Genomic DNA, 26,180 nt, shown 5'->3' with positions numbered 1-26,180 from the left:
TTCCCTACATGGGAAATCACATACACCACTTCCTCCCTGTGGGCCTCAACTTCCTCATTTGTGAACTGGGGCCAATAAGCTCCGAAGGCTGGGCATCGCAGGCCCATTGTGAGACACTGAGAGCTCTTTGTGAGCGGGGCAAGGAGAGACGGGCAGTGTTTGTTGCTCTTTGGTCTCTCCTGCATGCAAAGTTAGGCATCAGGGGAAGAGGGGTGGGGAGAAGGCCTCTTACCCAGCTCAGAGGAGAACAATGGGCCCTCAGAGGCTGGCTGCCTCCCTGTGACCCCTGCCCCAGAGCTCTACGGGAATCACCCAGCTGGAAAGGCCCTGGCAAGCTGGGCCCCACCCCCGACTCTCCCTCTGAAAGTTCCCAGTGGTGCTGGGAGTCGTGGGGCACTTTGGCCACCATCAACCGGGCCCAGGAATTTGAGTCAGGGTCTGGATGAGGTGTCCCTTCAGATAGAGGATCTAGGTCTACATGAGGTGCTCCATCCATAATAATATCTATTGCCAAAAAACTGTGCTAGAGTCCCATTTGGTGCTGTTATCGTTCCCATTTTATGGACGGGGGAACCAAGGCTTGGAGAGATTACCAAGGTTACAGCTCGTAGGTGGAGAAATTGGGATTCAACCCCAGACGGCCTGGCCTAGTGCCCTTGACCTTGACCACTGTACAGTACTGCCTCTCTCCTGCTGCCCCTGGACCCCCCCACCAGGAAGTACTGACCCCTTGTATCCTTCCTGACCTGGAGAAACAGCTGCCCCTCCCTTTGGCTTTCATTGAACCAAGCCACCATTTTCTTTGTAAGAAAGGACAAGCTGTGGGCACCTGGGTGGCTCAGTCGTTAGGCGTCTGCCTTCGGCTCGGGTCATGATCCCAGGGTCCTGGGATCGAGCCCCGCATCAGGCTCCCTGCTCCGTCGGAAGCTTGCTTCTCCCTCTCCCACTCCCCCTGCTTGTTCCCTCTCTAGCTGTTTCTCTGTCAAATACATAAATAAAATCTTTAAAAAAAAGGAAAAGCTGTGAGCAGCACAGGCCACAAATCACCTGTCTCTTGTCACTGTCCTGCCTACTCTACTCCACTGGGGCTCTGCTGGGGGCCTCAGCTTTTCCTCCTTTCACCCTAAGGCTTTCGGGGGTACAGAATGATCAGTATGTGTCAGGCAGTCTCTCTGAGGCCCCTGCAGGACCTCAACCCAATGGGGTCCTGTCACTGAGTGCAGACGTTGTGGGGCCATTGTGGTGGCCCTTGGTTCTGTGGCTGTAGTCTGACCTGAACTTCCAGCCCCTCGCGTCCCCCTTCAAGCTAACCCCCAACAGAGTTCCTCTGTGGGAAGAAAGGGTCTGGGGTCACCGCCCTTGGCTGTCACCTTCAGTCAGAACCAGGGTTGGGGCTCCCTATTGGGGCAGACGAGGCCCTTCCCGTGAGCCCCCAGCACACTCTGCTCTGGCCCTTCCTGCCCTTACAAAGGGTTTGGTTACCCCCTCCCTCTTGGCACAGACTAACCCCACCTGAATCCCAGCCCCCAACCCAAGCAGCTTACCTTGCAGTGGCTGCACTCCACACCTTGCTAGGTGCTGTCCTTCTGTGGCCAGAGCAGGGAGGACAAGCTATCCGTCCCTCAGGTAGACAAGGAAGCCAAGCAGTAAGCCCCGGGGCCCTGTCTTGAGCATTGAGGCTAGGACAGTTTGATAGCCTGACTCCCTCCTAGCAGCTCTGGGGGCAGGTGGCAGCCAGTGACTGAGGCTGGGGTCCGGGGTGGGTTATTGGTGCCCTCACCCACCCTCTCTCTCTCCTTCCTAATGTTCTGCCCCTACCCCACACCTGTGCTTGCTCTCTGAATCCATACTTACCCCTCACTGGCCCTCTAGGGTACCCAAGTGCCTCATCCCCACCCTATTGTGGTCTGAGAAACTCTGTATTCCCTTTAAACGTATTGAGACTTGCTTTATCAACTAACGTAGGGTCTATTTGGGTGAATATACTAAGTGCATTTAAAAATATTTATTTTGCACATTTATTCTAGAAATATCAATTGGGTCAACGTGGTTGATAATATTCAGATCATCTATGTCTTTACGGATTTTTTTGTGTAGTTTTTCTATCAGTTGTTAAGAGAGGAATATTAAAACTTCCAACTATGATTGCGAGATGGTCTATTTCTCCCTTTAACTCTGTTGAGTTTTGCTCTGTGGATTTTGAAGTGGTATTATTAGTCTGTATTATTAGGCTGTAGTCTGACCTGAACTTCCAGCCCCTCGCGTCCCCCTTCAGGCTAACCCCTGACAGAGTTCCTCTGTGGGAAGAAAGGGTGAACATTTTATGAGTGTGATGTCTTTCTGATGAGTTGACCTTGTATCGTTATGAAAATGTCCTTCCTTATCTCTGCTACTACATTTTGCATTGAGGTCTATTTCATCTGATGTTCTGCTCCCTATTTGCAGGTTCTATCTTTTACCGTCCTATTACTTTCAGTCCGTCTCTTTATATTTAAAGTGCAGCTCTTGTAGACAGAATATAGTTAAGTCTTGTTTTATTCATTTTGGCAATCTCTGCCTTTAAGTTAAACTGTTGAGCCTATAGATATTTAATATAATAATTGATATGGTTGGACTTAGGTCTACCATTTTAAAAAAATTCTCCTTTTGATTTTTGTTCCTTTGTTCTCCCTTTCCTGTCTTTGAACACATTCAAGTATTTTTTTTAAGAATTTCATTCTATCTACTGATAGTTAGCTCTACCTCTGTCTTAATTTTGAGTAGTGTCTCTAAGTATTGCAATATACCTACTAAACTTTTCAGTCTACTTAGAGATAATATCATACAACTTCACGTAAAATGTAGAAGACTTGTAAACATATGGGCCCATTTACCACTATCCCCTGCTCTATCCTTTATGCTGTATTTGTTATATACAACTACATACTTTATAAACCACCAGGTAACGTTATAATTTTTGCTTTAAAGTGTCCTATCTTTTAGAGAAAGCAAGAAGACAAAAATAGTCTTTTATATTTACCATTTCTGATCCTCTTCATTATTTTTTTAAAACTGAAGCATGCTTAACATACAGTGCTGTATTAGTTTCAGGTGTACAACAAAATGATTCAACAATTCTGTGCATTTCTCAGTGCTCGTCAAGGTAAGTGTACTCTTAATCCCCTTTATCTACTTCATCCATCCCTCCAACCCCCTCTTCTCTGGCAATCACCAGTTTGTTGTATTTTTTTGTTTGTCCTCTGCACTCATTCATGAAGGTCTGATTTTCTCTGATATAATTTCTCTTTAGCCTGAAGAATTTCCTTCAGCATTTCTGTGCAGGTCTGCTGGCAATAAATTCTCTGAGATGTTTTTTTTATCTGAAAATATCTGTATTTCATCTTCATTCATCCTATTGGATGTAGAATTCTATATTAATGATTTTTTTCTTTCAACACTTTAAAGACACCCCCCCCCCCCAATATCATCTGACCATCATGGTTTCAGGTGAAAAGTCAATGAAAACTCCAATCATTGTTCTCCAGCATGTCATTTGTTTATCATCTTTGGCTGCTTTCAATATTTTCTTTCTCTCTCTTTCCAGCAGTTTGATTGTGATGTGCCTCAGAGTGGTTTTGTTCATATTTATCTTCTTGTGGTTCCCTAAGATTTTGAATCTGAATTTTTTTGTCTTTACAAAAGGTAGGGATTTTTGTTGTTGTTGTTGCCATTAATTAATCACATTTTCCTACCCTGTTTTCTCTCTCCTCTCCTTCTGGAACTCCAATTAATGCCATCACCTGAATATTGTTTGATAGGTCATTTTTTTCAATATTTTTTCAGTCCCTTGACTGAGATGTCTCTTGGTATTTGGTTTCACTGACCCTTTGTTTGGACACCATCAATTTGCTGTTAAACTCACTCATTGAATTTATTTTCAGTTCCAGAATTTCTACTTTTTAAAATAATTTTCTTTCCTCTGTTAAGATTCCTCATTCACGTATCCATTATAACTCTTTTCCTTAAACTCTTTTGTAGATATTTATAATAGGTGCTTCAAACTCTCTCTCCACCCCCAACATCTGGGTGGTCTTGGTATTTACTGATATTGTCTGACTTTTCTATTAATACTGAGTTACATTTGGGGGTGGGGCATGTCTAGGATTTAAAAGATTCTATAATGGATATTGAGGATGACATGTTATACAGATTCTGGATTCTTTTATTTATTTTTTTAAAGATTTTATTTATTTATTTGACAGAGAGAGGCACAGCGAGAGAGGGAACACAAGCAGGGGGAGTGGGGGAGGGAGAAGCAGGCTTCCCGCAGAGCAGGGAGCCCGATGCGGGGCTGGATCCCAGGACGCTGGGATCATGACCTGAGCTGAAGGCAGACGCTTAACGACTGAGCCACCCAGGCGCCCCATGGATTCTTTTATCTTCTGAAGAATGTTGATTTTTGTATTAGCAGGCAAATCGATAGCTTGAACTTGACCTTGTATTTGTGTAGTTTTGGTTCAACCTTTGTTATGGTGAGTTTAAGCTTCCCCATTATTATTAGAGTGAATGCCTCAGTCCCGGTGCATGGTCTTCCAAGACATGGCCCCTGTGGGATTTCAGTGGACAGTCTAAGACATTTACCAAGCCCCTCTAAGTCTGTGAAAATCAAATTACAAATCCCAACTGTCTTGGAGCAGGCAGAAGCTGAAATATCTGCCCTTTGCTTCCTGCCTTTGAGCTGTTGCTTTCCACTGGACTCCTTGGACTCTCACCCAGTAGATATGCAGTAAGGGGTCATCCAAGGATTTCATATGCAGATTTAGGGGATTTCCTCTCTGCAGATGCCTCCCCTTTCTGGGTATTCTCCTTCAATATCCAACTGCTCTGGCAGCACTGAACTTTATCCACTGATACCTTTTTTTTTTTTTTAACTATAGTTACCATGATGTACATTATATTCCCAGGACTTATTTATAACTGGGAGTTTGTGCCTTTTGACCACCTTTACCCATTTTTCCCACTCTCCCACTAAAATCGACTGCTATCTTAAGCCAAGAAGTCTGTGGCTTTCTGCATGAGTTCTAGCCACCTACACTGTGCAGGCTGAGGAGTGTCCTAAGGAGAAAGCTTTGTAAAGATAGGTCTCATCCAGTGCAGTTTGCTTCTTTCAAGGATCAAATCTCCAGGTTCTACTGATTCTTAGTTACTCTCCAATTCCTCCAAATCATTTAAAATGTTTATTTTTTAAATTAACATTCAGTAAAATTAACTATTTTTGTTGTACATTTCTATGAATTTTTTTTTTAAAGATTTTATTTATTTATTTGAGAGAGAGAGAATGAGAGAGAGAGAGCACACGAGAGGGGGGAGAGTCAGAGGGAGAAGCAGACCCCCTGCTGAGCAAGGAGCCCGACATGGGACTCGATCCCGGGACTCCAGGATCACGACCTGAGCCGAAGGCAGTCGCTTAACCAACTGAGCCACCCAGGCGCCCCATTTCTATGAATTTTAACACAGGTATAGATTAATCATGATCAAGATGCAGAACAGTTTCATGATCCCTAAAAACTAACCCTTTTAAACATATTAGTATGGTCCACTGGGGACAATTAAGGAACCAAAATTGACACTTTTTTTTTTTTAAAGATTTTTTTATTTGAGAGATAGAGAGCACTAGAGAGAGAGAGCACAAGCACAAGTTGGGGGCAGAGGGAGAGGGAGAAGCAGGCTCCCCACTGAGCAGGGAGCCCAACATGGGGCTTGATCCCAGGACCTTGAGATCATGACCTGAGCTGAAGGCAGACGCTTAACTGACTGAGCCACCCAGGTGCCCCACCACATTATTATTAACTAAGGTCTATACTTCGTTCAGATTTTCTTACTTTTTTGCTAAGGCCCTTTTCCTGTTTCAGGATTCCATCCCAGATACCATTAACATTTAGTCATCATATCCCTCTGGGTTCCTCTTCTCACAATGGTTTTAACTTGCATTTCCTTAATATGTTGAACATATTTTCATGTGCACACTTTTCATCTATATAATCTTGTTGAAGTTCACCATTTTAGAATATACAATTTAGTGCGTTTTAGATTGTCATAAATATGCACAACAATCACCACTATCTAATTGCAGAACATTTCCATCACCCTCAAAAAACACCCCATATCCATGAAGCACTCACTCCTTTTTTTTTTTTTTTAAAGATTTCACTTATTTATTTGACAGAGAGAGACACAGTGAGAGAGAGAACACAAGCAGGGGGAGTGGGAGAGGGAGAAGCAGGCTTCCCGCAGAGCAGGGAGCCAGATGCGGGACTCGATGCGGGGCTGGATCCCAGGATGCTGGGATCATGACCTGAGCTGAAGGCAGACGCTTAACGACTGAGCCACCCAGGCGTCCTGAAGCAGTCACTCCTGATTCCCCTCTTTCCCCAATTCCTAGTAACCACTAATCTTTTTGTCTCTATGGATTTGCCTGTTCTGGACATTTCATATGAATGGAATTATATAATCCATGACCTTTTGTGTCTGGCTTCTTTCACTTGGCACAATGTTTTCAAGATTCATCCATGCGTAGCATTGGTTTTTATGGTCAAATAATACTGCATTGTATGAATATACCATATTTTGTTTATCCATGCATCAGTTGATGGGCATTTGGGTTGTTCCCACTGTTTGAGTATTATGAGTAACTGTTATGTATATTCATGTACCAGTTTTTGTTGGAACTTATATTTTCAGTTCTCTTGGATATATATCTAGGAGTGGAATTGCTGGGTCATATGGTAATTCTATGTTTAACTTTGTGAGGAACCATCCAACCGCTTTCCAAAGCAAATGCACCATATTACATTCTTATCAGCAATGTTCCAGTTTCTCCACATTCTTACTTACACTTGTATTATCTGTCTTTTTTATTACAGCAATCCTAGTGGGTATGACGTTGTATCTCATTGTGGTTTTGATTTGCATTTTCCTAATGACTAGTGATGTTGAGTATCTTTTCATGTGCTTATTGGCCATTTGTATATCTTCACTGGAGAAATGTCTATTTAATACCTTTATCCATTTTTTTAAATTTTATTTTTAGGTTATAAGAATTCTTTATACATTCTGGCTGCTAGACCTTTATGAAATTAGAGTCTATAAATATTTTCTCCCACTCTCTGGATTGTCTTTTCACTCTTTTGATATATACATATGAAAAATATATATATACAAAGTTTTTCACTTTGGTATAGTTCAAATTATCTATTTTTTATTTTGTTGCACAATTTCTGGAAAGTCTTTTCCCCACTGAATAATCTTGGGACTTTTGTTGAAAATCATTTGGCCATAGTTGTATGAGTTTATTTCTGGACTTTTAATTCTATTCCATTGATCTATATGTTCACCCTTATGCTAGCACCACACTATCTTGATTATTGTAGATTTGCAGTAGGCTTGAAATAGGGAAATGGGAGTCCTCCACCTTTGTTTTTTTAAGACTGTTTTGGTTATTTAAGGTCTCTTGCAATTCCATATGAATTTTAGAATCAGCTCGTCCATTTCTTTTTTTTTAAAAAAAGGCAGTTGGGATTTTGATTGGGATTGTGCTGAACTTGTAGATCAATTTGGGGGAGTACTGCCATCTTGTCTTCCAGTCCATGAAAATGGGATGTCTTTCCACTTATTTGTCTTCCTTAATTTCTTCCAACAATGTTTTGTGGTTTTCAGTGTACAAGTCATGCACTTCTCTGTAAAAAATAATTCCTAAGTATTCTTTTTTATACTCTTGTAAATGAAATGGTTTTCTAAATTCATATTCAGGTTGTCCATTGTTAGTGTATGGAAATACAACTGATTTTTATGCATTGATCTTATCTTCTGAAACCATCCTGAATTTATTAGCTCTGCTACTTTTGCGTGTGTGTATTCTTTAGGATTTCCTATATATAAGATCATGTCATCTTTAAATAGAGGCAATTTTATTTTTTCCTTTCTAATCTGGATGCCTTTTATTTTTCTTTCATAATTGCCCGGCCTAGAACCTCCAGTACAATATTGAATAGGGATGGCAAGAACAAACATCCTTGTTTTATTCCTAATCATAAGAGGAAAGCTTTTAGTCTTTCATCATTAAGCATGATGTTAGCTGTGGGTTTGGTTTTTGTATGTGTGGTAAAACATAACATAGAATTTACCATTTTAACAATTAAGCATTAAGTACAATCATACTGTTGTGCAACCATCACCACCATCCATCTCCAGAACATTTTCATCATCCCAAACTGAAACAACTGACAATCTCTGTCATAGTTCCCACCTTATTTTATGAGGCTGTTGTAACAATATAAAAAGCAAAGACAGTCTAATAACAATAACAACAAATGTTATAGGCCAATCTTTCTTATGAACAAAGATGCAGAAACGATCTTCTAAAATATTAGCAGACTGAATATAGAAATGTATTAAAAATCATGATCAGTTCAGGTTTATTCTGAAAATTCAGGCATGGACTAAAATGGAAAAGCTATTAGAATAAACCACCCACTATCAGATTAAGCCATATATTAAATCTCATTAGGTATATAAAAACATTGAATAAAGGTTAACATCTAAGGAAACAGCTTTTAAGCAAGCAGGAAATGGAAAAGAATTCACTTAATAAAGGTTATCGTGGCAAACACATTTAATAGCAAAGTGTCAGAGCTTCTCATGAGTTGAATTGTGTCCCACAAAAATTATTAAGTTGAAGTCCTAACCAGTATCTCAGAATGTGACCTTATTTGGAAATGGGGTCAGTGTAGATGTAATTAGTTAATATGAGGCCATTAGGGTGAGTCCTAATCCAATATAACTGGTATCCTTACAAAAAGAGGAAATGTGGACACAGAGGCAGACACACACACACAGTGAAAGCACCATATGAACATGAAGGCAGAGGTCAGGGTGATGTGTCTACAGCCTAGTAACTCCAAAGGTTGCCAGTAAACCACCAGAAGCTACAGGAGAGGCATGGAACAGTTTCCCCACACGATCTCAGAAGGAACCAATCCTGCTGACACTTTGATCTTGGACTTTTAGCCTCCAGAACTGTGAGACAATAAGTTTCTACTATTTAAGCCACCCAATTTGTGGTACTCCGTTATAGCAGCCTAGCGAATTAATAGAACTTCCTTTCAAAATTAGAACAAGACCAGGATGTCTGCTATCACTGCTTCTAGTCAACACTGTACTGAAGATGTTAGTGTAAGGGAAGAAAAAATTCTCCTCTACCCTCTTAGGGTCTCTGGCTGGACTAAAGAATTAAATTGATGTAAGATTAGCAGGAGAAAAGCATAAAAATGTAATTGCATTTCTACATGTACATGGGGTGGGGGTGGGGGCTTCACAAAAGAACGAAGACCTGAAAAAGTGACCAGAGAAGGAAGCCTTTATACCTTTTAGACAAAGAAATACTAAGTTTGCCAAGAATTAACAAAAGAGGGATTTGAGCGAAGTGTAGTAAATGGTGAATGTGAGGATAGAAAAGATATATATTGGTCTCTGTCCCTGGTTCCTGACACAGCACTCCTAAAATCCTAAATTCCTAATGATAAGAGCACTAGAAGCATCTTTGTTTTAATATTTGGCCTTGACCCTGGTTTTTTTTTTAAGATTTTATTTATTTATTTGACAGAGAGAGGCACAGCGAGAGAGGGAACACAAGCAGGGGGAGTGGGAGAGGGAGAAGCAGGCTTCCCGTGGAGCAGGGAGCCCGATGAGGGGCTCAATCCCAGGACCCTGGGATCATGACCTGAGCTGAAGGCAGACGCCTAACGACTGAGCCACCCAGGCGCCCCCTGACCCTGGTTTTGAACAGAGTTCCTAAATCCCTTGGATTCCTCCATAGGTGATAGCAGTGTTTTTTGTTCTAATGAAGTGACTCTTCTGTGGGGGCTGGTTACCAGAAAGACCAAGCCATGGTTAGAAGCTTGGAATTTTCAGCCCCATCTCTCATTCTCCACAGAGAGGAAAGGGGCTATAAATGGAGATAATTTTATATATATGAAAAATTTTATATATATAAAATTTATTTTTAAAATATTTATATTTAAGTTACATAGTCTACATATTTATAATTATTTATAACATTACTATTATATAAATCATACTAGATCTATTAAATCCTATGTGTCAGGCATTACACAAACTTAGCGCTTATAACTGCCTGAGAGGTAGATTGGAAGAAGCCTTATACATCATGGAGAGAATGTGATCCATCTTGTAGTCCCCTAAGGAGGTACGGGAATAGGAATTTTGCAATTAAATAAATTCTAGAGAATAACTGGTGGCCAGTGTGAAAGATAATGGAAACTGGGAAAGCAGGTTTTTGGGGATGGCTAGATGAGGACAAATGAATTAAGAGATGAATGTGTTAACTAAGGCCATGGGAGGCACAATAAAAAGACAGGGACATAAAGGAGAGATTGAGGTGAGGTGAGGTGTCGGGTTGTGCCCGGACATCCTTTCAAATCTCCCTTCCTAACCAAAGTAGGTTAAGGGTTAAAGTTTCTTCTACTCTAGCTCTTGATTCATGTCCACTGGTAAATAATACCACTTTATACTCTTTCAAAGTGCTAGAACATTAACTTACTTGATTCTTTCAAAGTACAGACAAGCATGTTAGAGAGAATGATTTTAAAGGGTCTTTCTCAAGGTCCAAAGGACACAACCAGGACCAAACCCCAGATGTTCTGGCAGTTGAACCCCACAGATAACAACACAGAGCAGCTACAGTCTATTTGGCTGATAGGGCTGTTGAGAGAGCAGAACATACATCTTCATGAGGTTTCAGTCCTGGCTTGTTACAGATAAAGCTTCATGTCCATCTGTATTCAGGATCATTCCAAGAGAATACATTTAAAGGTCTTCAAATCAGGAAGATCACCACCAATATCTTCCTTGCCTTTCATAATCGTATCAGTCTTCCTCAACAGAAGTCAGAGACTTACAGCGTCCAAAGAAAACTGTAGGGTTTGCTTTTGTTTTTTGCTTTTACCAACTGACCCTTCTCACAGCCTAGAAGAAGCACCGACGATCTATCCCCTGATCTTGATTATGTTACTCTCCTCACCCGACAGTTGGTTCCTCCCTCCAGTGGAATGCCAGGAACACCCCATTGCCCAGCCAAGGAACAGACTATGCAACTAAGAACCATCTTTCCTGTAAAACAGTGTTTTATCACAGATAACTGCCATCATCTGGTCTCTTCAAAAGAGCATGAGTTTTTATATGTAACCATGAATGTATGTGTATCTGAATAGACTGATTCATCTGTGTTGAACTTGGGAAAATCTTTAGGGTGCTTCTGTGGAATTCCTGCATTTGCTTTTCCTCGTGGTTCTGAGGTACCCGGAGGACAGAGAACTCATTACCATCCTGGATCTTATCTGCACACATGTATGAGAGCATCTGAAGGCTCAAATTTTGAGTATTTAGGATGTGAGTGAAAGGAATAAGGATACTGGAGTCTGAGAGGTATGTTTTATATTTGTTTAATAAGTTGGTCTCATCTACTTATAGCTCATTATTTATTATCCGCCAGGCTTTACTGGTCAAGGTATTGGAGGGAGGAACAACGGGAGGGGAGTGACCCACTGCAATCCCCAGAGGACAGAGTCGGCATGATTTGCTGATACAACAGACTCCGACCACCTTTTCACTGGAGACATTCTACACAGGAAACAGTTGGGTCTTACCTGAGCATGCGTAGGTTACACTCTGGGTGATTCAAAGATTTTACAACTGCGCCACCCCATCATGCTCCAAGGTATTTTGGGCCACGTTTATATTTGTCAGATTCTTCTTTGTGATGAAGAACAGAGGCAAAATTGTCACAACAATCAGAAGTGAAACATCCCTCAAACATACAATGAAGACATATATAGGTGAGAAATGACCCAAACTAAAAATTTTGAAAGTAATCAGAAAAACCACATGAACCTGAAATTGAGAACCCTGTGAAAATCTTGAAAGAGACAAGCTTAAGATAAAGAAGCTTATGGGCCACATAAACTATTTATTTGAACCTAAGAAGTAGTTTAAGCAGAAATGTTTGCCCCCAATCTTATTTGAGGATTATACAACTCACAAATCACAAATTCACCTTTATTTTGCAGAAACTGTCAGACTCTAAAATGTGTATACAGGAGCAATGAGCCAAGAGCAGCTAAGACACTCTTGAAGGATAGGGAGGACTCATCCTATCAGATATCAAGTCTTACTATAAAGCCACAGTAATTAAGACAGTGTGGTACTGGTACAAGATTAGACAAAATGACTAACAGAACAGACTGGTGGTCCCAGAAACATTGGTGAACCAGTATTTTGAAGTTTGTATCTTGGAGTGAGATAACGTGTCCATTTCATAATCACAGAAAAAGTTAGCTAAAACAATGAGATAAGATTAAGAAAATAAATGTGCCTCCCACCACTATTTATACTCCAGGCCCGGGAAGGGGTGGATATCACTAACAAACTGGTGGCTAAAGTCACAGAAATGATTTTCTAGATGTTTTTGTTCAGTTAAGGAGGTGATGATACCACAGGATGCAATGATCCATATCTTATTCCAAGGAGAAACGAGGAAAAATCATATCTTAACTCTACCAGTTTTGTAGTGTCATAAGAACAGCCTGGCTCTTTCTAAAAAATAACAGGTTGTTTTGTTGGAGGAAAAAAAAATGCACATGTAGTTGTCATTGCTGGTGCTCTTCTTTTCTCCAGTAGATCAAGGTTTCCACCTGTTGCTATTTTCCTTGTGCCTGAATGACTTCCTTTAATATTTCTTGTAGGGAGGGGATGCTGCTGATGAATTTTCAGCTTTAATAGGTCTGAAAAAGTCTTTATTTCACCTGTTTTTGAAATAAGGGGTAGAATCGGTATAGCATTCTCACCTGACAGGTTTTTTTTTTTTCTTAGTGTTTAAAGACGTTGCTCTAATACTTCTTACTTGCAATGTTTCCACCAAGTTATCTGCCATCATCTTTACTTTTGTTCTTCTGTAATATCTCCTCCTACCGCACCCCTCCCCCATACGATTGCTTTTAGATTTTTTCACTGGTTTAAAAAATTTTGAGTATGATGTGCCTGGTATATTTCTTTCTTATTTCCTGTTCTTGGGTGTTCATTGAGCTTCAGTCTGTAGATTTATAGTATTCATCCATTTGGGAAAATCTTGATCATTATTTCTTCAAATATATCCTCCCCTCATCTCTTTTTGGGATTCAAATTACATTAGGCCACTTGAAGTTATCTGATAGGTCACTGATACTGTTCATTTGAAAACAAGTTTCCCTATTTCATGTTGGATAGTTTCTATGACTATGTTTCAAATTGACTAATCTTCTGCAATGTCTAATCTGCTATGAACCAACCCAGTTTCTCATTTCAGATGCTGTATTTTTCATCTCAAAAAGTTAAATTGGGATTTTAGCTCTTCCATTTCTCTACCTAACTTTTTGAATCTATAGCATATAGTTCTAATAACTTTTAATGTCCTTCTCTGCTAATTCTAGTGTCTTTGTTCTGGGTTGGTTTCAATGATTATTCACGCCATTTGGATTGCATTTTTTTCTTTTTTGCATGCCTGGTAATCATTGATTAGATGCTAGACATTGTGAATTTTACGCTGTTAACTGCTGGATATTTTTGTATTCCTACAAAATTTTTGGAGCGTTGATGTAGTTCTAAGATGTAATTATTTGGAATCTGGCCCTTTCTGGTCTTATTTTTAAGATTTGTTTGGTGGGACTAGAACTATATTTAGGCTAGGGATAACTATTCCCCACTAATGAAGCAAGACTTTTTTTAGTATTCTCCCCAATGCCTAATGAATTATGAGTTTTTCCAGTCTTGGTCGTGGGAATAGGCACTACTTTTGTTGTAAAATTCTTCCAGGTGGTTCTTTTTCTGGCATCAGGTTTCCTCACACAGGAGCTGATCAGGACTCTGGTGAATAGTCCATGTGAACCCAATTTCTATATTGACCTATCCAGTTCTCTCCTCAATGGTACACTGTCCTGTAAACTCTAGCTGCCTTGGTCTCCCTGGACTGTCACCTTCATGTCTTCAATTGAGTGAATCCACTGAAGTCCCCCCTCACTCTGTACATATTTTACATTGCTTTTATTTCTCCTATCAATACTTTAGTTTGATATAATAGTAGATAGATCTATTGACTTTTATATGAGGAAATTATCTCCCAACTTCTGTGCACCTCTTTTATCCTAATTGGTTCCATTACACAGTTTAGTCATTGTTTCTGTATTTTACACATAGATTCTAAAATTTCAAAGTGAGTATATAGCACTTACGAGATTATATTTCTATAAATATCATTCACTGCAGGACCAAGGAGTAAGATTATATTCAAAGAGTAAGAAATGTACTCCTATCACCAGACTTGCACCACTTCAAGGGTCAAGGTCAAATCAAATCCTTTTACACTCTGGTAGTTGCTTACAATCATGCTACATTTTAGTTTTTGTATTTGGACTACCATGTTCTTATAAAACTTCACTTTCCCTGGTGTTTCTAATAACTGCTTTTATATATTTGACAAAATGAGGCATATACCATTACTCTTTTGGTGATGATCAGCCTCTTAATTATCCTGTTTAAAAGGAATCTTCTTTTTCTTTCAAGGAATTCTCCTGATCTTTTGGCATCCTGTCTAATGTAGACCCATTATTTTTCAGGCTTGCTGCATAGCTAACATTCTAGGATTTTTTTTTTTTTTTTTTTTGGTCTCATTGCATTCCTAGGTTGTAATCTTTTTCACTAGATATTTTATTTTCTCCAAAGAATACTAAATAATTTCACAAAAATGTAGATGTGAAGTACAAATTCTTCCGTAACTGAAATACCTATTTCCGTTTTCTATTTAATTGTTTGGGTACAGAATTCTGTATTCAAAAACCTTTCTAGTCAGACTTTTGAAGGTCTGCTTCAGTATCTTCTAACATATATTTTTGCTGATGACAAAACAGATGCCAATCTAATTCTCATTCCTTCTTAGGTAACTTCTGTTTTCCTTCTCTGGAAGCTTTTAGGCTATTATCTTTAGATTCAAAAATCTTTCAAGGGTTTGCAGTGTGTGTGTGAGAAGACAGACACTGTTTAAATTTACTATGCTTAGTATTTTTTCAATAAAAATACATGTACCTCTGAGTTACCTGAACTATCATTCTTCTATTATTTTTTTCCTTCTTAAATTCTTTTAGGTATTTAGATTTTTCTAGACTAACACTGTATCTTTTTTCTAACTATCTTTTTAGGGAAAATGTATTTTTTATTCCAGTACTATTAAATTTTTATTTTGACAATCATTTTAATTTCTAAGAACTTTCTCATTCTCTCATTCCTTTTCCACGGTAGCCTATTCTTGATTTATGATGTAGAATCTTCAAATCTTTCCATAGACACTAAAATTTTTAGTTACCCTCTCAGGCCGCTGTTTGCTCCTAAGGGGTTTTCTTACCTTCTGTTGGTTTTCTTCACAAGTAGTAAATCTTCGTTGAACCCTTAAAAAAATTTACATAAAAACAAAGGACCTGGCCTCTGGGTGGCTGGCTGAGTTTCCTCTGCTGCTGGGAGTTTGAATTCTCCAGCTGGCCTCTTTGTGGAATGGGAGGGACAGTGTGAACTCTGCACACATAGAGGGTGTGTCAAATGGGAGACTCCATTTTAGGGTACATAGGCAGGGGGCAGGAAAGAGGACCTTCCAAACGCCCAAGTGAGAAGGGCTTTCCCACACTGGAAGTGGGAGCCTCCCAAAGCGGAAACAGTTCTCCAGCTTTTGTTTCCAGTTTAGTGATGGCTGCAGCTAACCCAGTCACTTCATGCAGGGTTGAGGAGGGCCACAGCATGAACAGGGGTCGTCTGTCCTGTCCGTCAGTTAATCCCTTTGATGTTAGTCGTATTTCCACTCTCCATTTTCTGCTCTCAGCCTGCAGCCTCTTGGAGATACTCTTAGGAAGACAGACTCCATGCCTGCTAAATCCTTACTTGTAAACATTCCAGGCTATAGTTTTCTTCACTCCGGTTTATCTGCTAGTAAGTTCTCAGCTCATTACCACTGTGGGATAAACAATCAGTCCAGGAGGTAGTGAAGCATCCTGGTAAACATCTCAGGGAGCAGGGGGAAGGAGACCTCAAGAGTCTCTAATCAACAGTCTTCATAACAAGTGTGTTCATATGTTGCAGTTTTACCGCCTATGTTTAAAATCATCCAACTCCTTCCCTGTTATAAGTAAATGATCATCTAGTTACCCACAGTTCCAGGTAGATTTTCCTTCCAGAAGAAAATGACTTAAATCAGACTTTAATCAAAAATACCTACATACCAAATGCCAATTCCAAATCTACTCTCCCTTCTATTTACATTCATTTATATTCTAAAATTTTCATGCCTCTTGCCAAATTGTTTAATTAAAATCAATTTCTCAAAATCCCCTCTAAAGACTATAAACCTTGAGCTTATTAGCCTAAATTGAAGGCTGGACCTTACACTTTGGTGGACAAACCATATCCTCTCTTGGGCCATGGTCTGAGTGGTCAGACTGGCATCCACTGGCCATACATACTGCATATTACCAACACCCTTTCAGAGATAATGTGGTTCTATAGACTATTATATGGGTATTTTAAATGAATAGCAATATTGAAATGAGTCATTGAAATAATATTAAGTGAATAAACAAGTGTACAAAATTATTCACATATAGAATAAACAAATAAACCTTGAAGTAGTTGGTATTAATTTAATGAAGCTGTGGGTTGAAATATTTTAATTCCTTTCACGATACCCTAATACCGATTTAGTAACAACAACAAAAAAAGCATTTTTTACACAAAAAGAAAACTCTAAGAATCAGTGGGACTTTGGGGAAGAAAAACTTGTATTATAATGATTATAATGAAGACAAAAGACTTATTCAGAACTCCATTAGGAAAAAAACGAGTCATTTAGAACTCAACTTTTCCTTAATAAGATATCGGTTCCAGTATCCTCATCCATAACCAGAATCTCTACGTACCAAATGCCATATAGAAGGAAAGCTGCAGAACAGTCTGCATTATATTCTGCATTTTATAGTCAGAATGACTCAAAGCCTCACACAGAAACTTCATTCCATAATCTTCCACAAAATTAGCCCTCAAATTCAGGTGAATCAAGGTCTTGTTGCTTGGGAAAACAGTTACCAGTTCACTGCTACTGTTTTCCCATGATAAACAGTCTAGATGGCAAACAGATAGATATAAGCAAAGCATGGATGTCAGTCACTATGTATTCTGTACTTCTACCAGCATCCAAACCCATCTCATAGTCTATCTTCACTGCTCCCCTTTATTTCTCACCTAGGACTCCAGGCCCCATGCTCAATGATAACAAAACTGTATGTTTTTTGTATTTAAGATTTATTTATTTGACTGAGAGAGAGAGTGCACAAGCAGGGGGAGTGGCAGGCAGAGAGAAGCCTGCTCCCGCTGAGCAGGGAGCCTGATGCAGGACTCGATCCCAGGACCCTGGGATCACGACCTGAACCGAAGGCAGACGCTTAACTGACTGAGCCACCCAGGTGCCCCAAAACTGTATGTTTTAATCAGCTCAGGCTGCCAAAACAAAATACTAATGAACTGTTGGCTTCTCACGGTTCTGCAGTTTTTAAGTCTTAAGATCAGAGTGCCAGCATAGTTGAGTTTTGCTGAAGGGTCTCTTCCTCGCTTGCAGACAGCTGCCTTCTTGCTGGGGAGCACAAAGGTGGAGAGGAGAGAGTTCTGGTGTTTATTCTTATAAAGGCACTAATCCCATCAAAAGGTCCCCGTTCTCTTGACCTCATTTAAACCTATCTCCCAAAGGTCCCATCTCCAAATACCATCACATTCAGGGTTAGGGCTTAAAATATAATTTTTTTTTTTTTTTACAACATATATATTTTTTTAGAGAGGAAGTGAATCTAGTACTATGTTGTACACCTGAGGCCACGTAGAATTGTCAACTATACTCAAATAAAAAAAAAATTTTTAAACATACACATTTTCAGGTATTATTTAAATACCTATTTAAAGCTTCATATGATGTTTTCTTCACCAAATAAATGTAGGTACTTAACTTAAAAAGTCAAGATGTACACAAAAGTTAGGTACAAGGACAGTCATGATATTATTTCACAAATCAATTTAAATATATTCTGGTTATTAAAAACATGCTAATTTTTAAAAAGTTCAGGAGAGGGCACATTTCAGTCCACAGCATTGTACCTACTCAGGAGTGTCCCTTCTTATGATAGTAATGATCAAATTCATAAACAATTCGAGAGTTTGTTATGTCCAGCCCCATGTCACACGCTTACGTGGGTAGGTGCACTTATTATATAGGGGAGGGAACTGGGCCTAGCTCATTAACTAGACTCTGTTTACAGCTAGTAAGCTGTCATAGAGCTAAGATTTTTAGCTCAGGCAGTTTAGCTGTAAAGCTCAAACTCCTAATTCTCTCCCTATACTGTCTTAACTAGAGGAAAAATCATTTTGAGATCTGAGGAACCGAGTTCAGGAATTTACTATTTTAGTTGTTACACTTTTGGAACTGGGTAGAGAAGAGTTTCAAATATCAAAGTGATTCTTTTGATAACTACTCATAAGAAAATAAACCAGACCCCCCCCCCCCCAAATGCTGACAACAGAAAGAGCTAAGAGAAAAGCACAACTTTGGAGAGTATACAAACACCAGTTCGAAAGGGGTGACTCTCTGAGTGCCAATCCAATGAGACACACCTTGCAGAAAGCACCTGGAAGTGATGACCCATCCAACTTGCCACGCAGGAACCGAGTAGTGATGGATCACTCCCTGGCTCAAGTGAGGGCCTAGGGAACCAGCACTGATTCAGATACTGCTGGTGAGCATGTATCTGCATTCCTCCTGGAGAGGAAATCTGAAAATACCTATTTAAAGCTTCATATGATGTTTTCTTCACCAAATAAATGTAGGTACTTAACTTAAAAAGTCAAGATGTACACAAAAGTTAGGTACAAGGACAGTCATGATACTATTTCACAAATCAATTTAAATATATTCTGGTTATTAAAAACATGCTAATTTTTAAAAAGTTCAGAAGATACAGAGATGTTTAAAGAAACTGAAACAAAGAACTTTGGATATCACCTCTCAGATTTAACCGCTGTTATAATTGGGCTCTCCCCTCAGTGACATGTTATGAATCTAGTTTATACTTTTATAACTCGTTGCTTTGTAACTTTTTAAAAACATACTCATCTTGGTGAGTTACTGATGCCAAAAATGGATTCTTATCAATTTTAATGAATGCCTAGTATTTGTTGCATGAATAAAGCATAATTTAATCAATGCTTGATGGACTTTTAGTTGTTTTTAATGGTGGAAATCAGAAAGCAGTGGCGCCTGGCTGGCTCAGTCGGTAGAGTGCGAGACTCCTGACCTCGGGGTTGTGAGTTTGAGCCCCACGCTGTGTGTAGAGATTACTAAATAAAAAACTTAAAAAAAAAAAAAAAAGGAAAATCAGAAAGCAGTGACATAGAATTATTATATTTGCAAGACTGAAAACACTGACTTATCTCACCCTCCTAGGATTTCATTAAAACAATACTTAAGAGATAAAAAGAGACATAAAGATCAAGACAAGAGAATGGAAAAAAAGGACCATCAGTGGATCAGAGATTTCAAAATACTTGCAAAGACAGGAAGCTGATGAGGAATGAAAACAGCCAGGGGAAGTAGTACAAACTGTGGAGGGTGAGATAAAACCAAGGAAGAAACCAATGTGCTCTACAGATTGCTAGAACGGTCCAGAACCAGGAACCACTGAGTGCGGGGATGAGAGGCAGGGCCAAGAAACCGCATATGAAATAGGTGTCCCTCTCTCCAACCCAGCACAGAATGCCTCACAGCGACATCTACCCCCAGGGTGGGAGAAGGAACGGAGAACACCCAGAACTTCCCAACACACATATACACAGAAAACACTGAAACGTTATTCTGTACATACATTTAATGGCTCCATAGAAAATACCCTGCATTCAGCCACTTAGGGCAAAATGTCAGCACTCCTGCCCCATCATCTTAGCAGCTGACAAGTCTCACCCGAGTAGAGAGAGGTGATAATCCATTTATTACCTCATTCTTAAATATGAACAGTCAAGACCCTCAGACATTTGAGGAAGTTTCCAAGATGAAAAGATAGAAGTATCATCTTCCAGTAGAAAGATTATAAAAATAAATAAATAAATAAACAAGAAACCGCCCTGATTGTGAAGGGAAGAATTAATTCAGGGAACAGGGGAAAACAGACACATGGAAGAAATTTCACCCTTAAGCCAGTAACAGGATGCTACAAAGGAGTAACAAAGAACAAAAACTCCTGAAAGGTAAAAGCAGGACTGAGATGAAGTCAATAGAAGGGCATGAAGATAAAAACTGATGCAATCTTCAACTAAATAGCTGAACACACAAATGGAAAGAGAAACAAGAGACAGAAAATTAACCTGGAACTTCAACCCTAAATTAACAGACATTCCAGAAAGAACATAAGTAATCAAGTGAGGAAATTAAGAGAATTTCTCACACTTGAAGGGCAAGAGCCTTCAGACTGAAAGGCCTTACTGATCACTCAGGACCTGGTGCTGGAGAGAGGGGACCCCTGTGCATGCTGGGGGGCAGCTAACGTGTGCCACCACCACGGAACAAGCTGGGCGGTCCCTCCAAAGGTTAAACATACAACTACCACACGCCCCATCAACACCACTCCCAGGTATTGTCCCAAAAGGACTGAAGCAGGCATTCGAATGAAAACTTGTGCACAAATGTTCACAGCAGCACTACCCACAATAGCCAAAAAGTAGAAAGGACTCGAATGCCCATCAACTGATAGACATATCCATATAATGGAGCATCAATTGGCCATAAAAAGGGATGAAGTACTTGATAGATGCTAGCACGAGTGAACCCTGAAAAAACTGTCTAAGAAGCCAGTGACACAAGAACACTCCATGTACACGAAATGTCCAGAAGATGCAGATGTCCAGCAACAGAATCTTTTGTCTACAAAGTATTCCCATCAGTTGTTGCTTAGGTTGTGAGGAAGGGGGATGACAGCTAAAGGGTAGGGAGCTTCTCTTTGTGGAGATGAAAATGTTCTAAAATGGGCAGTGGTAATGGTTGCGTGTCTCTGTGAATATGCTGAAAACCACTGAATCGTACACTTTAAGTGGGTAAGTTGTATGGTTGTTAAGTATATCTCAATAAAGTTTTTTTTATTATTATATTTATTCTTATGTTAATCCCCATACATCATTAGTTTTAGATGTAGTGTTCCATGATTCATTGTTTGTGCACAACACCCAGTGCTCCATGCAGAACGTGCCCTCCTCAATACCCATCACCAGGCTAACCCATCCTCCCACCCCCCTCCCCTCTCAATAAAGTTTTTTTAAAGAGAGGGATTAATCACTTCAAATGCCTGAAAGAAATCTAGAGGTAAGTATTCTTTGGATGGGGCTCAGAAGACAAAATGTGTATTAGGTGAGGAAACAAAGTCCAATGAGGATGAGAAGGAGAGGTGGGGCATCGGAGCCCACAAGAACAAGCGAGCCCCAGATGGGAGAAGACCTCTTCCCTCTGATAGGGTGGAGGTAAGGGTGTGTGCTGAAGCAATGTAGACAGCAGGTGCTCTCCTGAAAACGGAGGGGAGACAGAGCCTGCCTCTCGAGGTTAGGTGAGGGCGGAGGGGGCGCTTGCAGGGAATCCCACGTTCTTCAACATCACTGGAACACAGGACACAGCATTTAAGTGACTTGCCTGAGCGCTCTTCCAACGCACTGGCAGCAAGCACCTGCTGTCAGACTGGGTCTCCTTTCTCTCGTCTCCCTAACGCCCCTATGCTTACACAAGTATCTTGAATTCATTTACAAAACATCTTCACACACCGAGCATCCAGGCGCTGTCCCCAGTATTCCTCACACAGGAAACCTGTTTTTACCACCTTTAATCATCCAGGCGTCACTCTCGTTTTGAGATGCAACTTCGCATTGAGAGAAATCAGAGTCTGAACACCGATTAAAATTTACAGGTTAACGGATTATGGGAACACTTTCCACAAAGTTCACACAGTAACAGGGTAGAGGCCATTCTGTTTCTGCTCTGCTGCCTATAAAGCAAGTCTTCCAACCTCGATGCCAAGGCTTCTTTCACAACTCCAAAAGTCTACTGGCTATAGAGGAGGAAGAAAGGGAGGTGTATCACAGGAACTCAAATCTGGCCGTTTGATTAGGGAAGGAGGCAGGGCAGTGGAATGAGAAAAGCGGGGGAAACGAGGTAAGCAGCGCTGGTCCTAACCTGGAGCCTCTTCAGTGGGAAATTGAGGGAAACTGTGAACAGGGACCGTGTGCTTTTGGCCCCAGAACTCCCGTCTTCCAACTGGCTACTATTGGGAGGACCCAGAGACTAACATGAATGGAGGTGATTTGCTTCCTGTTTTCAAGCCTTCCTGTGTTCACCCTCTCCCCTCCTGGCTTTGAGTAAAAAGAACACCTTTCTCCCCTCCACTGCAAGAGCCCTAGCAGGACCTCTGACCACATTAGCTTCTGATAACTCAGAACTAGTTGGGCAGTGTAGAGGCAGGACGTGAGGAGGCAGGCTGATTTCTGGCAGGAAAAAAAGGGAAAGCAAAGAGATAGTGGGCCTGGGTTTTAGTCACCTCAGAACCTTTCCAGGGCACCTGAAATACTTATAAAAGGAAAATAATCTTTACTAATGCAAAGTCTAATCCATGACTTCCTGCAGATCTGCTTGTGATTCCTTAGAATAAAATTAATGATAATGGGCAATAGTGATACCACAGTGTTGGGAACTACTGTTTCACATCATATAACATTAAGGGTTTTTTGGGTTTTTTTTGCAACATAAAACTATCCAAGCTCTAGGCCTCCATGCATCTGCAGATCCCCTCAGCACCACAGCTGGCTTCTGCATGGTTACTGCTAAACTTTCCAGGTGAAAAACTAAACCCAGATGGCTCATTTGTTATATATCTATAATTTTTTCTTTTACTAGAAATGAAACTTACAAGTAATATAACAGATTTAAAACAAAGAGGTGAGCTATGAGAAACCAGAGAGAGGTAAACAAAATAAGGAATGGTAACATTAACATCAGATAAGGGGATATTGGTTAGACATAAGTTAAAAGCATTAAATAGGATAAAAAGGAACTTACAAAGAAGACAAGGGATAGTCTTGTGTGAACCACTGACATAGCAGTTAAATATATAAAAGGAAACCTTTTAGAAATGCAAGAAAAACTTGTTTAAAAATACATTTAAGTTGGAAATTTTAATCACACCTCTTCTAGAATTAGACTGATCTAGGAAATATATCAGAGAATTGGAACTCTAAAATCAATAAACGTGAATACTAAAACCAGTAAACCTGATGGAACAGAGGCACAGAACTTTTTAATTCCAAGAAGAAAATATACATATTTTTATGTACTTGCCAAAGAGGAAATGCTTAGTTAAAACATACAGAATCTAATTCTCTGATCACAATAAAACTGGAAAATAATACAAACATGATCACCATCATGCAGTGCACTTGACCTTGCAGAGTGATGTATGTCAATACATCTATCTCTCAATAAAACTGAGAAAAGAAAATGATTGAAAAACTTAAGTATTTAAAAAAAATGATATCCGATCCTGAATAACTCTTGGGTCAAATGAAAAAAAATGACAAAATTACAACATATGTAAAAAGCTATGAAAAAGAGAACACTTTATACCAAAAACTATGCAACATAAATACAAGTTGTATTCAGAGGCAAATTACTGCCTTAAAAAGTCTTCATCAAAAATGAAAGATTAAAAATAAAAGCACTTAAAAAAATAAAGGCTCTTAGGTTAATATTAAGAAATTGGAAAAGAACACAAGAGAGTAGGAAGAGGGAAAAACAGAAAACAATAAGAACAGAAAAACGCCAAAGCTGATTCTCTGAAGCACTCAACAAAAGAGACAAATCCTCTGTGAGTCTGATTCGAGAAAAAAGAAAACAAAAATATGTAAGGTTAGGAATGAGAAAGTGAACAACTCATGCACAGAACAGATTTTAAGAAGCACAACAGAATTTCATACACAATACAATGGACAACTAATTTGGAAAACCTATTGAAAATGGAAGACTTCCAAGCAAAATATAAATTACAGTTGATCCCCCACAAAAGAGAAGAGTTGACTTTTTAAATGATCACAGAGGAGTGTGGACACATCATTTAAAATCCACCATATAATACTGCATCACATAATAAGAGTTTCACAATTGATTTCTCTCCTCGGCCTTAAAAGAGCAAATAATTCTGAAGTTGCTTAAATTATTTCAGACCATTACCATATAGACCAGAGTAAAATATGAAATGATCCCTACAGTTATTTTAAGGGATCCAGTATAATTTTAAATACCAACATCTGATTAACACAGTACAAAAAACCTCCCCTATGTATCAGTCTGACTAGTAAGACACACATTCTAAATAAGATACCAATAAATGGCACCCAAGAGTGTATCAAAAGAATATACTTTGACCAAAGAGAATTACTTGGAGATCCCATCAGTATTTTAGTAGGCACTGTATCAAAACGGTTTATTAATTTATGATAAACTGATATATTTAAAACACTGAATTTCCCATACTGGAACATGAAATCTCCATTTACTTGTCTTTAATGTCTTTTCATAATTCTTCATATTTCTCATAAAAAGTCTCTTTTGTGCAGTATCTTCATATTGGGTTCCGTTTTTTCCCTATTTTATAACTGGTACATAAGAAAAACTTAAGTGTCTGTATGTAATTTATTTAGCCACTTTGCTGAACCATTTAATTAGTTCTAATAATTTGTAATTTCATTCTTTTCCATTTTCTAGAAATAAAATCACATCATCTAAAAATAGTATCTTCACTTCTTTTCTAACATTTTTGTCCTTTTCTTTATTGTTTTGGCTAGAAAAGCTAGCACCATGTTGAATATTAGTAGGGAAGGTAAATATTCCATTTCTTTCTGAGTTTAGTGGAATGTTTCTACTGTTTTATCATTAAGTATGAAATTTACTATCAGTTTAAGTGCCTTTTATCAAGTTGCTATTTGTCTATTCCCATTTTGCTAAGTGTTTTCAATCAAAGGAGGTACTGAATATTTTCAAAAAACACTTTATCAATTGAGACGATCATACAGATTTTTTTTTTTTTTAAGATTTTATTTATTTATTCATGAGAGACAGAGAGAGAGACAGAGGCAGAGGGAGAAGCAGGCTCCCCGCGGCGCAGGGAGCCCGATGTGGGACTCGATCCCAGGACCCTGGGATCATGACCTGAGCCGAAGGCAGACGCTTAACCGACTGAGCCACCCAGGCGTCCCCGATCATACAGATTTAAACCTCATACAGATTTAAGCTACTAATACAGTGATTTATAGAAACAGGCTTTCTAATGTTAAATCATTTCCGAGATAAAACCTTTTTTGTTCCAGATGGAGGGCACGACTGAATTTGCTAATATTTTATTTCAGGGCTTTGTATTTATGGGAGTTTGGTAGTTTTTCCTTCTTGTGCTACCTTTGTCAGGTTTTGGCAATACTGGGATGCAAACATAAAATGATCTGAACAACTCTCCTTGATGGCAGCACTCCAGGCATAAGGGACAGCATGAGCAGAGACACCAGGATGAAAAGTAACAGGATATGCTCAGAGAATAGGATTTAAGACTTCTTAAAATGGACTAAGTAACCCAAAGTAGGTTTGACTCAAGTTGCTAATTAATCTTCAGAGCACAACTCCTCTGCCAAAACACTTTGACTTACTGCTCATTTTCAATACAGAATAGAATCCAAACTCTTTAGCTTGTATTCAAGATGCTTCCTGCTTTAACCTAACTTACTTCACATTTCAACCTGTGCTTTCTTGTCTGTGATGTTTGTTTGCCTAGAATGCTGGGTATGAGCTATGATGGCACATCCAAATCCTACCCGCCTCTCAAGGGAACAGTTCAAATGTCCACGAAAACTTCTTGGATCCAACTGAACTACGTTTGAATTCCTGTGTACTACAGCAAATTCTCAGCTTTTGGCTTGCCGACTTCTTAAGCTCTTGGACAGCT

General features: G+C 39.4%; 1 protein-coding gene across 1 annotated transcript in view; it reads right to left on the bottom strand.

Annotated features, from left to right (window-relative positions):
• The window catches only part of AP3B2 (adaptor related protein complex 3 subunit beta 2), a 62,352-nt gene that overhangs the window by 35,193 nt on the left and 979 nt on the right, over positions 1-26,180 (bottom strand). The gene's annotated exons all lie outside the window — the stretch shown is intronic.

Source organism: Mirounga angustirostris, unplaced genomic scaffold (genome assembly GCF_029215605.1).
Source record: "Mirounga angustirostris isolate CCGP_5_RB_7025 unplaced genomic scaffold, mMirAng1.0.hap1 SCAF_9, whole genome shotgun sequence".
NCBI lineage: Eukaryota > Metazoa > Chordata > Mammalia > Carnivora > Phocidae > Mirounga > Mirounga angustirostris.
The sequence above is the reverse complement of the archived record's forward strand: the minus strand, read 5'-3'. Positions and strand labels throughout refer to the sequence as shown.